We start from the raw sequence: 9,003 nt of genomic DNA, 5'->3' as shown, positions 1-9,003 counted from the left end.
GAGGCATCCGACCCCAGGAACCTGCAGGGCGGGGCTGGGTCAGTGCCCTCTAAGGACATTTTTGACCTTGTTCAACCTTTCCACAAAGAATAAATGGTGTTTCACATTCTTTGTGTGGCTGCCTTCTCTCAGAGAGGTGAATGGAAAGCATGCCTGTAACCGGTGTTTTCTGTGACGTGGGGTTTCGGTATTTTTCATAAAGGAATATGTTTATTCTTGGTGGACAATGGGGATTCAGGGCCATAGCTGGGAAGGAGGGCATACCTACTCCATGGAGGCAGGGAAGTGGTCCACAGAGCCCAGCCACTCTCTCCCAACCCAGCTAAGGGGTTACCTTCGAGGCCCAGAGCTGCAAAGGCAAGAGGAAGTGGTCAAGCTGAGGCCACTCGGAAAATCTTCCTAAATTGCATTACCCTGTCCCATGATCTGGCCACAGAACCTCCGTTTCCTCAGACCTCTCTTTCTGCTGCTGGGGACTCCCAGGATCATCTTTGACCTCAGGCAGGCCCTTTACCCCAAGCCCTCCGCATCTAAGCCTCTTCTAGACCTGGGGGGCTCCAGCTGCAGGGGCAGAAGGAACACCCAGGAAGGACAGACAGTTGCCCGTGGCTAATTAAGAGCAGCCTATCTCTGGCAAAACAGGAATCTCACCCCAATTGCCCAGGAGAGGCAAGATGGTCAGGTCGGAAGGGAAGAATAACAAGGCTTTGTTTCTTCGAAACTGCTGCCCCAGACAGGGTTCCCAGGCTGTCGACCCACCCTTCCTCCGAAACCAGCCTGGAGGGAGGAATAGCTCAGTTGCTGAGTCAGCTCAGCTGAAGGGGAGCAGCCCTCTTTCTTCCTCCCCTTCCCTTCCTGCCTTAGCCCAGCCCTCCCTGGGCTCCAGCCCAGGCCCCCTCCTCGGCCTTCCTCCAAGAGCGCTGGCCCCACCTAAGGCCGGTGGTTCTATCCAACTGCTCTTCAGGGCTGGTTGGTGTGATTGCTTTGGCAGAAGGGGTACCCCACCTCTCTGCCAGCCAGGGACCCTGACCCTATGCCTGGCCTCCTCCACCTCTCCTGCCAACAGCTGTTTGGCACAGCCTGTGTATCTCAGTGGATTTGGACACCACCTCCCTGCCACCCTCACCGGAGGGGATGGTGACCCAGGGAAGCTGGCCTGGGAAAGTCAGGGGTTGTCTTGGGGTTGGGGGGAGGCAGGGGGCTATGCATGTTGCAAGGAGCTCAAAGATGAGCTCATGGCCCCTTTGTGTTTTTGTGGCCCACATCTGGAGGCAATTACAGATGTTATCCAGCGGGAGTTCTGCAAAACACAGCTGGAGCCAGTCGTGGAGCCTGGGGAGGGGGGGACTGCCAGAGGGAAGAGGAGGGGGAGCCTAGGGCTGCCACGGCTGGAGTGCGGTTTCCCCATCACGAGGAAATTGTTTGGCCCTGATTCTGGAATCACAAGATGCTCTCTGAAGCCAAGGGGGAGAGATGGGAACGGAGGACCAGAGACAAAGGGGGAAAGAGGTGGAAGAGGCTTCCCGAGCAGGGAGAATTGTGGGGTGGAGGCCGGCAAGGTCCCGTGCTTCTGACGTGCCCTGGGCCTGAAGGATCCAGCCCAGGGAGGCCGCCAGAGACCCTGGGAGGTGCCTTGCTGATCGCACAGGGTCAGGCAGGGTAAGGGGAGAACAGAGGTCCCTGCTGCTTGCCGAGAGACCTGAAAAGGCCGCTTTCACTGGCCCTACCCCGCTTTGTCCGTTGGGCCTGACCCAGTTTCTAAGGTTCCAAGTTCCTGTATTCGAAAGCAGCACATGTGAGCTAGAGCAGCCAGGAGGGAGCCAAGGGGAATCTGCGAGGAGCTTTGGGCAGAACCCAGGGAAGCGGCCTCAAAGGGGACTGCAGCAGGGGCAAGCGCTGAGGAGAGGCCCACCACGGCACCCCACACGTTTGAGGGGGGGAGCCACAGACTCCCTTCCCCAGGGCTCCTGCCACCAGCGGGGCCCACACCTCCCAGGCTGCCAGCCAGGTGCTGGGTCAGCGACACGAGAAGGGAAGATTGAAGAATGAACTGGGCTCTCTAGAGAAGAGAGGACTGAGCAGAGTGACCCCTCACGCACAACCTGCCCAGCCCTGCTGGTCCTTCACTGTCGCTCCCCTGAGGCCCCTTCTCTGCACGCTGACAGCCTTCCAAGTCCTCTTTCCCCTCCGTACTGCCACTTCCCTTTCCAGCCAGAGGGAGGTAGTCAAAAACCCAACATTTGCTGAGGTCCTCGTGACACCTAATGACACAGGCATGACCATTGCCCCTGTGTTACAGGTTTGGAAACTGAGGCCCAGGTAAGACTTCCTTAAGGTCGTAGCTCGGTAGTCCAAAATGAAAACCCAGGTCTGTCTGATTTTTTTTTTCTTCCCTGTGTAGGTAGATTCTGCCCATGTCTCTGGGTGTCTCTTCCAGTGTGGCCCCTGTGTGGCTGGGTATGTGTGGTAGTGTGTGTTCTGGGGATCTGATGGCCCATGAGCGCTCGCTTCTTGTTCCGTGCAGCAGCAGCAGCATGGGGAGTAGGAATGCGGCAGAAGGGCTCTCCCTCAGGAACCCGCTTTGCCTGCAGTCACCTCCCTTTTGGGGGACAGGGACAGGTACTCTGAGGGAAGGAAGGAAGCAGCAGGACGGACTCAGAAGCCAGAAGGACTGAGTGGCACGAATGGCAGCAGCTAGGGGAGGAATGGGGGTGGTGAATGGCTGTGACGAGGGCCTAGGAGGATGAGAGCCTTCTCGTTCCCTAAGGCCCCAAGGGAACCCCAGTCAAGGCTAATCCATTGTCCTGCAGTCCCTGTACCCCCTTCTTACCCAGCCCCCAAATCGGAATTAACTTCCTTTAGGAGACCAATGCCTGCACACCTAACCTGGGGCTTTCGGCCTTTGTCCCTCAGACAGTCTTGGGAGACTGGGGAGACCCAGAGGCCGCCTTCAAGGGGGCTGGGCACTTGGGGCCTGGAAAGGAGGCAGGCCTGACTGGCCAGAAGCCACCTTTCAAATGAGCTCACACACATACTTTCCACCCTGGCCCAGGGCCGAAGGCTGAGCGCCTTCCAGGCCAGCCTTCCCCAGCCAGGCCCAGCCCCCTCTGTCCTCCTCTGTCCCTCACCAGCCCTGGAACCAGGGCCTTTAGGGCAGGATTGGGCACCCCAGGGCAGGGCTATTGCCACACCCCAAGGGAGCAGCTTCCACTACCTCCCCGCGGAGGCAGCACTCCCCCGCTCCCCCAGGGTACCTTATTTCTCCAATGGGCCCTTTGTGGCTTAGAGGAGGAGGAGACCAGTTTCCTGCCCCCACAGACCCACACCTGAGTGGGGAGGGGCAAGAGATGGCCCAGAAGAGGTGTCCACACTGCAGTGAATTGGCGGAAGGACTTCCTGAAGTAGCTCATTGACTCAGGGACCAGACCAGGTGTGGGAGCTGCCTCACCATGGGTCACATCCTGCTCACACACTTCACTTCCCAATAGGGGCACTTCCCTGATTTGGGGCAGGATGGGGTGTGGGTGGGGCAAGGCCAGGATGACCACAAGGGAGGGGAAAAGACTGGTGCCTCCAAAGGCCTAGCGGATTCACACACACGCGACAAGCTCCAGCTCATTTCGATCCAGCCTGTGGTCAAAGACGTCACCCTTTGCTCAGCTTCCAGAGACATGGAGCACCAGGCCAGAGAGCAAAATCAATTCCCAAAAATGCTCTCCTTGGCCACTCAGTGTCTGGCTCTGTGCTCGTAGTGTGGTTGCCCTGACCGTATATTCTGGATCCAATAATATTATCTTCCTGGGGTTCTGTGCATTAGTGTATTCAGACATGGCAGACAATTCCTCCCACTTTGGATTCCAAAAATATGGCCACTGCAAGCAGATCACACAGCCTGCCACAGCCCTCCAGGGCACTGATGGGATACTTCTGTCAAGGAATGACTATGATTCACAATAATACTGACCCCACCACAGCCACGGGACAAACATGTTCTGTCCTCGCTTCCTTACAAAGGAGTAGTATGGTGCTAGGCACGCAAGAGTCCCTTAATAAAAGTTTGTTGACTTAAAGGAACGCCTGGGTGGCTCAGTCAGTTGGGCGTCTGCCTTCAGCTCAGGTCATGATCCTCGAGTCCTGGGATTGAGTCCCGCATTGGGCTCCCTGGAGCCTGCTTCTCCCTCTGCCTCTGCTTCTCTCTCTCTGTCTCTCATGAATAGATAAATAAAATCTTAAAAAAAAAAAAAAGTTTGTTGACTTAAAGGGACGCCTGGGTGGCTCAGTCATTTAAGCATCTGCCTTCGGCTCAGGTCATGATCCCAGGGTCCCGGGATTGAGTCCCGAATGGGCTCCCTGCTCAGCGAGGAGCCTGCTTCTCCCTCTGCCCGCCGCTCCCCCTGCTTGTGCGCTCTCTCTCTGACAAACAAATAAATAAAATCTTTAAAAAAGGGAAAAAAAAGGTTTGTTGACTTAAATTGCCAGTGAAAGTTGTGAATTACACAAGCAAACAGCTGTAGCTGGGAATATATAAGTACTGTACACATAAGTATAGAAGTATTATGTATACGTAACGTAAAAAATCATTGAGCTGTAGGTTTTAGTACATTTCATGAACTTGACTGTATATTTCACCTCAATCTTTAAAAAGTTAAAAAAAGAAAGAAAAATATATCAAGGTAATGGGTTCATAATTCCTAAACATTTGTCCCTATGGCCTCCTCATGTGTCCCCCACAGCCTGCCCTTAATCTGGGAGTGATCAGCATCGGGTTGTGTTAACCCAGCGCTTCTGGAAATACCAATCCTTCAGGCGGTACCCTCCGGCCAGCCTGCTCTGGACCCTGGCCTGGGGGGCCCACACAAAGTTCTCTCCTCCTGACACCTGCCAGTTGTCCCCAGAGTTTCTCCTCTACCTTACCAGCCAGTGTTCCAGAGCCCCCCCACCCCTTGCCTGCACAAAACTGCATCTAAATTCTGGGTGGAGGAAAGCTGGACAAGGGGCCCAGAAGAACACCCACCCCACTCTCCGGCTGGCCACCCCCCACTCTGCTGCAGAGACCAGCCGGGCAGGGTTTGCGGGGCGATAGCGCCCCCTTGTGCTGGGTGTTGGCGCTGCGAACCAAGCCTGAGAGGCAGGGGCCAAGCCAGGCCCCCGACACGGGCCATGGATACCGGATAGCGCCAGACTGTTCCTTCCCCCTTTCCACTTTCCATGTTTCCACCCAGGACACCTGTACTTAAAGGGGTGGGACTATGGGCGCAACAGGATGACAAGCCTTAGCCTTCCAGCTGCAGAGAAGAAAAAGTCAGAGTTTCCCTCAGCTGTCCCTGTTGCGGGGGTTGGTGGGCAGCCCTCGAATAACAACGGGAAGGAAGAGGGAGTGGAGTTGGGGTGTGGGAGGAAGTAAAGGGCCATTTCGGGGACCTCTCAGAGCTCCTCCGAGTCGCCACGCTGCCCCCCTGTGGACGCCTCAGACACTGATCGCTCCACGATGCCCTTCCCCTGGGCCCGACCTCGGAATGCTTTGACCCCTGAAGTGCCAAGGCAAGCCGGCCTCCCTGCCTCCTTTATCCGAGAGTGAGCATTTCTGTGTCACTTCCCTGAGGCCTTTGGAGGTCATGCCTCCTCTTGGGGCGCCTCTAACCTGCACTCATCTTCCTAACCTCATCCCCACCCTAACCTCATCCTCACCCCAGGAGGATCCTTTAATCCCAGTCTCACATTTATAGGGCTCTTCAATCTTGTACTTAAAAAAAAAAAAAAAAATGCCTGTAGGTATTTTGTAACTATCACTATATTATTGCTGTGTTTATGCTAAGAGTTTTCATTTGTTAAATAGAAACATTTAAAATACACCAAGTATTGGGGCATCTGGCTGGCTCAGTCAAGTAGAATATGTGACTCTTGATTTCGGGGTTGTTAAATTCAAGCCTCATGTTGGGTTTAATGATTACTTAAAAAATAAAATCTAAATTAATTAATTAATTAATTAATTAATAAAATATACTAAGTATCTTCAAAACCATCTTAGTATTTAACTTTGTAATCTACCAGACACCCCCAAAATGGACATGATTTGAGGTTGCTCCAAACCTCCGAGGTGTGTCTCCAACCCAGCATCTCATTCTTTCCAAAGTGTAAGGAAACTTGCTCCTATAACCATATGGCAGGGTCTTTAATCCCCACTCCCTTCAAACACAGAAGTTTCCACATCTTGAAAAGCTCTCTCCTGGATATTGCTGCAGCCTTGAATGATTTCCCTCATATCCCCCTTTTCTGTCAAGCTAAAGTTTTTCAACAGCTGTCTGCATTCCTTCACTAGTCATTTTTTTAAAGTTTTTTAAAGTTATTTATTCATTTAAGTAATCTCTACACCCAAAATGGGGTTCGAACTCACAACCCCCAGATCAAGAGTGGCATGCTCTCTGACTGAGCCAGCCAGGCACCCCAACCAGTCATTTCTTTCTTTCTTTTTTTTTTTTTCCAATCAGTCATTTCTTTTTAAGCTAAATTCCACATCTGTGGAGGCAACCCAGACATTTACTGAAACTTCTCCTTTATTTTTTTTTTAAGATTTTTAATTTATTTATTTGACAGAGAGAGCGAGAGAACACAAGCAGGGGGAGCAGCAGAGGGAGAAGAAGAAGCAGGCTCCCCACCAAGCAGGGAGCCCGACGCGGACTCCATCCCAGGACCCTGGGACCATGACCCGAGCAGAAGGCAGACGCCCAACCAACTGAGCCGCCCAGGCGCCCCTGAAACTTCTCCTTTAAAAAAAGGGGGGAGCACCTGGGTGGCTCAGTAGGTTATGTTTGCCCTCTGCTCAGGTCATGATCTCAGGTCCTGGGATCAAGCCCCATCTTTATCTTCTTCTTGGGGCTTCCCCCTCAGCGGGGAGTCTGCTTCTCCCTCTCTCTCTGCCCCTCCCCACTGCTCATGTTCTCTCTCTCTCTCTCTCTCAAATAATCTTTTTTAAACAATTGAAGTTTAATTAACATACAGTGTTATATTAGTTTTAGGTGTACAATAAAAATATGGAACACTTCATGAATTTGTGTCATCTTTGCACAGGGCCCTGCTAATCTTTTCTGTATTGTTCCCATTTTAGTATATGTGCTGACAAATTGAGCACTGAAACTTCTCCTGAATGGGCCCTCATGACCGCGTTCCTCCCACCTGAGGTTTTCTCTCTGCTTTCACTGTGTTGGCCTCATGTTAGCATTGAACACAACTTGCTTCTAGAAGCTTCTTTGCCCTTGTTTTCTGGGAAGATATGCGAAATTCACAGAGTTGCCAAGGAATCCTGAAGGTCCAGGACCTCTGCCCTCTGCATCAACCCTATCTGTACCCTCAGCTTCTGTGCCTCAAGCAGGGAATAGACTGACTTTCCTTATTTGCTCTCTTAATTCCAGGCTCTGCCCTTCAGACTGCACAGAACAAACAAATTCTTGTTCCATGCTATAGCTCTTCAAATATTTGGATCTACTTTTCATATATTCAATCCCTCACTCAAATTAAGCTTTTCTTTAGGTGAAAAGACTTTCTAGTTCCATAAACTGCTTATCATATGACATGGCTTAGAGACCCCTCACCAGTCCTAACACCCTCCTCTAGATTGATTCATTATATCAATCTTTTTTTTTTTTTTTTAAGATTTTATTTTAAGGTAATCTCTACACCCAATGTGGGGCTCAAACTCACAACCCGGGGAGCTTTGTGCTTCACCAACTCAGCCAGCCAGGCGCCCCCATTGTATCAATCTTTTAAAACATAGCTTCCAGAACAGAGAGAGGTAGTATCATTTGATGGTTAGGAACAAGGGCTCTGGAGTTACACAAGCCAAGTGGGAATCCAGGCTTTACAACTTACTAGTTTGGCAGTTGGCAAGTTATATCACTTTACAGAGCTTGCATTTCCTCATCTTTAAAATGGGGCTAATATTTGAAAGAGTAGTTGCGCAAATTAAAAGATGTGATCTGTGTGATGCCTAGGACTGGCATTCATTCGGCAAACATTTATCGAGTACCTACATTTATCAGACACTGTTTTTGGCACTGGGGATACACCAGTAAACAAACAGATCCCTGCCCCAAGGAACTTACATTCTTTTTTTTTTTTTTTTTTTAAGATTTTATTTATCTATTTGCCAGAGAAAGAGAGAGAAAGAATGCACAAGCAGGGGGAGAAGCAGGTTCCCCACTGAGCAAGGAGCCCAATGCGGGACTGGATCCCAGGACCCCGGGATCATGACCTGAGCCAAAGGCAGACACTTAATGACTGAGCCACCCAGGCGCCCCAGGAACTTACATTCTTGTGGGAGGAGCAGGCAATAAACATGATAAATGACTAAAATATATATAGAATATTAGATAGTGATAAGAACTTTCCAAGTTTTTAGTTCTGCATCCTTTTTGATGAACAATTCCCCCTTTAAATCATTTTTCTCTTCTTGCATTTTACTGCAAGTATTCAAGGGAAACCAGGCTGCTTCCTCAACACTTCGCTTCAAAATTTCTTCAGCCAACTGGGGTGCCTGGCTGGCTAAGTCAGTACAGCATGTGACTCTTGATCTTGGGGTGGTGAGTTTGCGCCCCACATTGGGTATAGAGATTACTTTAAAAAGAATAAAAAAATGTAGGGGCGCCTGGGTGGCTCAATCATTAAGCATCTGCCTTCGGCTCAGGTCATGATCCCAGCATCCTGGGATCGAGCCCCTCATCGAGTCCCGCATCAGGCTCCCTGCTCAGTGGGGAGCCTGCTTCTCCCTCTCCCACTCCCCCTGCTTGTGTTCCCTCTCTCGCTCTCTCTCTCTCTGTCAAATAAATAAATAAAATCTTAAAAAAATAAAATAAAGAAATTAAAAAAAAGAAACTTCTTCAGCCAAATATCCAATTTCATCACTCACGAGGTCTACCTTCCAACAAATACTAGGACACAAACACAATTCGGCCAAGCTCTTTGCCAATTTATATCAAGGATCTCCTTTCCTCCAGTTTCCAATTAACA

At 50.8% G+C, this 9,003-nt stretch overlaps 1 protein-coding gene and 1 non-coding gene across 2 annotated transcripts in view; both read right to left on the bottom strand.

Moving 5' to 3' along the window:
- The window catches only part of SLC7A7 (solute carrier family 7 member 7), a 90,855-nt gene that overhangs the window by 55,396 nt on the left and 26,456 nt on the right, over window positions 1–9,003 (bottom strand). The window lies entirely within an intron of this gene.
- Window positions 7,026–7,129, bottom strand: LOC115936669 (U6 spliceosomal RNA). Its single transcript, XR_004072071.1, has one exon. It is a non-coding gene; the product is annotated as a U6 spliceosomal RNA (small nuclear RNA).

This window comes from Leptonychotes weddellii, chromosome 9 (assembly GCF_054177405.1).
Source record: "Leptonychotes weddellii isolate Sample4059 chromosome 9, ASM5417740v2, whole genome shotgun sequence".
Classification (NCBI taxonomy): Eukaryota; Metazoa; Chordata; class Mammalia; order Carnivora; family Phocidae; genus Leptonychotes; species Leptonychotes weddellii.
This window is presented reverse-complemented; position numbering and strand designations above follow the sequence as displayed.